Consider the following 5,767-nt stretch of genomic DNA (forward strand, 5'->3'; position numbering starts at 1 on the left):
AGAGTAAACTAGAGAAGAGTTTACTCTAAGGCGAGCTCAAAAGAGATTTGTGCACAAATTTGGGCAGCAATTCATTACTCAATTTCAAGCTGAAAAATACATCTCCTAAGCCTTCTATTTATAGGCTAAAATGAGACCAAGGGGTCTCCAAAAAGTGGAGGGAAAAAGGAGTCTAGAAAGTTGAATTTTGGAGCCAAAAAGGAGCATGTGGGAGGTGTGACTTGCCACCTAAGCAAGTCACACTTGTCTTGCCATGGGAAGCTAACTCTCATCCTTGGAGAGCAAGTTTGAGAAGCTTCTAGGCTTTTCTAGAGTAGACACACTACTCTTGGCCCATTTGGCCCAATTCCCCTTTTTGGTCCAAAATTACTTCTAAAGCCCAATTTCCTCTAAGGCCCAATACATGGCCCAAAGAAAATCCTATTCTACTGGGCCCAAAATACAAAGCCCAAAAAAAAATCCTAATCTAGTATTTACAAGCAAAATGTCCTAGGCTAGGTCTTCACATCTTCCTTGGCCCATGTGAAGTTCATCTTGGGCCTTGCATGCGCATTTAAGGCCCATTCCTCTTGTATTCTCCTAGCCATGGCTCTTGTTGTAGGTCCCTTGGCTCGAGGCTTCTCATCAATATTGGAGAATTCTTCTTTGTTATGGCCATAATCTCTTGAATTGCCTAAGAAACCAAGGAGAATTTGAGTGGTAAAAGGCAAGAGTGTTTTATTTTTAGTAAAAGCCAATCTGTGAGTGCAAACACTTGAGTGGGTGAGAAAATTTTCAAACACCATATATATATTTTGTTCTTGTTACCTTGATCTGTTTGTTAATCATGGCAGAAAGGAATGATATTCAGATGCAAATTGCTGCATTATCTCAACATTTGGAGAGATTGATGAAGCAACAACAAGATGAGTTTCATGATAGGTTGGACCAACTAGAGAATAGTACCCCACCAAGAGGAGGAGGAGGGCCACAAAGGAATGAAGGGAGAATAGAAGGAGTAAGGTTGAATGTGCCACCTTTCAAGGGGAGGAGTGATCCTGAAGCTTACTTGGAGTGGGAGCTCAAAATTGAGCATGTATTTTCTTGCAATAATTATAGTGAGGAGCAAAAGGTAAGGCTTACAGCAACTGAATTTTCTGATTATGCTTTAATTTGGTGGAACAAGTTGCAAAGACAGAGGATTAGAGATGAGGAGCCTTTGGTGGACACTTGGGGTGAGATGAAAAGGGTCATGAGGAAGCGGTATGTACCTTCTAGCTTCCATAGGGACTTAAAATTGAAACTACAAAGACTTTCTCAAGGAAGCAAGGGAGTGGATGAGTATTATAAGGAGATGGAGATTCTTATCATCCAAGCCAAAATTGAAGAAGATCCTGAGGTAACTATGACACGTTTCCTTAATGGATTAAATCATGATATTAGAGATGTTGTTGAGTTGCAGGAGTTTGTGAAGATGGAGGATCTATTGCATAAAGCCATACAGGTAGAACAACAAATTAAAAGAAAGAGTACAACAAGAAAGAGTTCTACCAATTTCAATTCTTCAAACTGGAAAGATAGAGTATAAAAAGAAGGTGTTGCCTCCACTAGCAATTCAGTGCTTTCTAATGAAGGAAAAATTGTTCAAAAGAAACCTGAACATCCACCAAAGAGGACTAGAGAAGTGAAATGTTTTAAATGTTTAGGCATGGGACATTATGCCTATGAGTGTCCTACAAAGAAGACCGTTCTTCTTAAGGATAATGGGGAGTACACAAGCGATTCTGATGATGATGATGGAGAGGTAGAAGAGAGTGATGACGAGTTGAAACCTAATGTAGGAGAGTTATACATGATTAGAAGGATGCTGGGAAGTTAAGTCAAGGCCAAGGATGCATCTAAAAGGGAGAATATTTTTCATACAAGATGTTCAGTTAATGGTAATGTATGTTTGGTAATCATTGATGGAGGAAGTTGTACCAATGTGGTGAGTTCAAGATTAGTGTCAAAAATGAACATGGACACTAAACCACATCCTAGGCCATACAAACTTCAATGGCTTAGTGAAGGAGAAGAAGTCCAAGTGAAACAGCAAGCTGAAGTCTCTTTCTCCATTGGGAAATATGAAGATAAGATCTTATGTGATGTGGTTCCCATGGAGGCTAGCCATATTCTTTTGGGAAGACCGTGGCAGTATGACATTAAAACCATTCATGATGGTTTCACTAACAAAATCTCTTTCATGTATCAAGATAAAAAAGTGGTCCTCAAACCCTTGTCTCCTAAAGAGGTGTGTGAGGATCAAATAAAAATGAGAGAAAAGTTAGCAAATGAGAGAAAGAGTGAAACATTTGAAAGGAAAAAGAAAAAAAGTGAAACACTTGACAGGAAAATGAGAGAAAATGAAACATTTGAGGGTAAGCAAGTTTATTTAGCAAGAGAAAGAGAGGTAAGGAGGGTGCTTTGCGCAAGACAGCCCCTCTACTTATTGTTTTGTCAAAATCAAATTTCAAATTCTGACCAATTTGGCAAATTTGAATTGCCCTCTAGTATTGAGTCCCTTTTGCAGGATTATAAATATGTGTTTCCAGCAAGTGTCCCTGATGGATTGCCACCTTTGAGAGGAATTGAGCATCACATTGATCTCATTTCGGGAGCTGCTTTGCCCAATAGGCCAGCTTATAGGAGCAACCCACAAGAGGCCAAAAAGATTGAAAAACAAGTTACTGAACTCATGAGTAAAGGTTGGGTGAGGGATAACATGAGTCCATGTGTTGTACCTGTGATTTTGGTGCCCAAAAAGGATGGCTCATGGAGGATGTGTTCTGATTGTAGAGCAATAAACAACATCACCATCAAGTATAGGCATCCAATTCCAAGGTTAGATGATCTTCTTGATGAACTTTATGGTGCATGTGTGTTTTCTAAAATTGATCTTAAAAGTGGCTATAATCAGATTAGGATTAGAGAAGGTGATGAATGGAAAACTGCTTTTAAAACTAAATATGGATTGTATGAGTGGTTGGTTATGCCCTTTGTTTTAAAAAATGCACCTAGTACTTTTATGCGGTTAATGAACCATGTTTTAAGAGAGTTTATTGGTAAATTTGTTGTGGTGTACTTTGATGATATTCTGATCTATAGCACCAGTCTTGAGTTGCATGTTGAGCATTTGCAATCTGTTTTGGTTGTTCTTAGAAAAGAAAAATTGTATGCCAATTTGGAAAAATGCATCTTTTATTCTGATCATGTGGTGTTTTTGGGTTTTGTTGTGAGTGCTAAAGGTGTACAAGTTGATGCGGAAAAGGTCAAGGCCATCCAAGAATGGCCTACACCTAAGACTGTCAGTAAGGTGAGGGGTTTTCATGGTTTAGCAAGTTTTTACAGGAGATTTGTTAAGGATTTTAGTACCCTGGCTGCACCTCTAAATGAAATTGTTAAAAAGAATGTGGGTTTTAAATGGGGAGAGAAATAAGAGGAGGCCTTTGCTTCCCTCAAGCATAAGCTAACTAATGCACCTATTCTTGCCATGCCTAAATTTGCAAAATCTTTTGAAATTGAGTGTGATGCATCAAATGTGGGTATTGGGGCTGTTTTGCTGCAAGATGGACATCCCATTGCTTATTTTAGTGAAAAGTTAAGTGGGGCTGCCCTTAACTATTCTACTTATGATAAGGAATTGTATGCTTTGGTTAGAGCTTTAAAGACTTGGCAACACTATTTGTTACCCAAAGAATTTGTCATTCACAGTGATCATGAGTCCTTGAAATACTTGAAAGGACAAGGTAAGCTTAATAAGAGGCATGCTAAATGGGTAGAGTTTTTGGAGCAATTTCCGTACGTAATCAAGTATAAAAAGGGAAAAGGAAATATAGTGGCTGATGCACTTTCTAGGAGGCATGCATTGCTTTCTATGCTTGAAACTAAACTGTTTGGTCTTGAATCTTTGAAAGACATGTACAAGAATGATGCAAATTTTGCTGAAATATATGCTGCATGTGAAAAGTTTTTTGAAAATGGTTACTATAGGCATAATGGATTCTTGTTTAAATCAAATAAATTGTGTGTGCCTAAGTGTTCCATTAGAGAGTTGCTTGTGACTGAATCACATGAAGGATGTTTGATGGGTCATTTTGGGGTTCAAAAGACTTTGGAAATTTTGCAAGAGCACTTCTTTTGGCCTCATATGAAACGTGATGTACATAAGTTTTGTGATCACTGCATTGTGTGTAAAAAAGCTAAATCTAAGGTGAAGCCTCATGGATTATATACTCCTTTACCTGTTCCTGAATATCCTTGGAATGATATTTCAATGGACTTTGTTATGGGGCTGCCTAAAACAAAGAATGGAAAGGATTCTGTCTTTGTTGTTGTTGACAGATTTTCTAAAATGGCACACTTCATACCTTACAAGAAGGTGGATGATGCTTGTCATGTGGCTGACTTGTTTTTCAAGGAAATAGTAAGACTTCATGGACTACCAAGGAGCATTGTGAGTGATAGGGATACAAAATTCCTTAGTCACTTTTGGAGGACCTTGTGGGGTAAGATTGGTACTAAATTGTTATTTTCTACTACTTGTCACCCACAAACGGATGGTCAAACTGAGGTAGTCAATAGAACTTTAGGCACATTACTTAGGACTGTTATAAAGAAAAATCTTAAGTCTTGGGAAGCATGTTTGCCTCATGTTGAGTTTGCTTATAATAGGGTTGTCCATAGCACAACTAATTATTCACCTTTTGAGATTGTATATGGATTTAACCCTTTAACTCCTCTTGATTTGCAACCTATGCCTAACATTTCCATGTTTAAGCATAAAGAAGCACAGGCTAAAGCTGACTATGTGAAGAAGTTACATGAGCAAGTAAGGGGTCAAATTGAAAAGAAAAACGAAAGCTATGCAAGGCAAGCTAACAAAGGTAGAAAGAAGGTTGTCTTCCAACCTGGAGATTGGGTTTGGGTGCACATGAGAAAGGAAAGGTTTCCAGAACAAAGAAAATCAAAGCTTCAACCAAGGAGAAATGGTCCATTCCAAGTGCTTGAAAGAATAAATGACAATGCTTACAAAATTGATCTGCCTGGTGAGTATAATGTTAATTCCACATTCAATGTGTCTGACTTATCCATTTTTGATGTAGAGGGAGAATCTGATTTGAGGACAAATCCTTCTCAAGAGGGAGAGAATGATGGAGGTGTGACAATGAGCAAAGACAAGGATCCACTTGAAGAACTTGGAGGACCTATGACAAGGTCTAGAGCAAAGAAAGCAAAAGAAGCTCTACAACAAGTGTTGTCAATATTATTTGAGTACAAGCCCAAGTTTGAAGGAGAAAAGACAAAAGTTGTAAATTGCATCGTGGCCCAAATGGAAGAGGACTAACGCGCCAGATTAATGTAGTTTCTTTTATTTAAATAAAGGCCCATTTGACATCTTAAGAACTAGCCTTGGAAGACTAAGAAGACCTTGCTGAATAATTTTGGATGACTTTTTGGCTGCCCCAATTTCAGTTATAATTAGCCATTAGGTAGTGGACAATTATTAGCTTGATTGGTTTATTATTAGCACTAGTGGGATATAATGCCAATTAATGGTCTTTTTGTAACCCTAATGGTTAAAGCCTCTATATAAGCTGAACCATTTCTTATCAGTGAAATCAAGTTAAGTTTTGTTCAGAAATTCAATTTTCTATCTAATAGTGAGAGTGATTCTCCTAGTTCTTGAGTGATTCAAGAACCCTTGGCTGTATCAAAGGATTTTGCCATCCTTTGTGTATTGCCTCCTTTG

General features: G+C 38.1%; 1 pseudogene; it reads left to right on the forward strand.

Annotated features, from left to right (window-relative positions):
- The first annotated feature begins 1,219 nt into the window (after positions 1–1,219).
- On the forward strand, positions 1,220–5,507 carry LOC146885656 (uncharacterized; annotated as a pseudogene).
- Positions 5,508–5,767: the final 260 nt, after the last annotated feature.

The sequence above is a fragment of the Vigna unguiculata genome, chromosome 6 (genome assembly GCF_037176805.1).
Source record: "Vigna unguiculata cultivar grain cowpea cultivar isolate G323 ecotype 2 chromosome 6, ASM3717680v1, whole genome shotgun sequence".
NCBI lineage: Eukaryota > Viridiplantae > Streptophyta > Magnoliopsida > Fabales > Fabaceae > Vigna > Vigna unguiculata.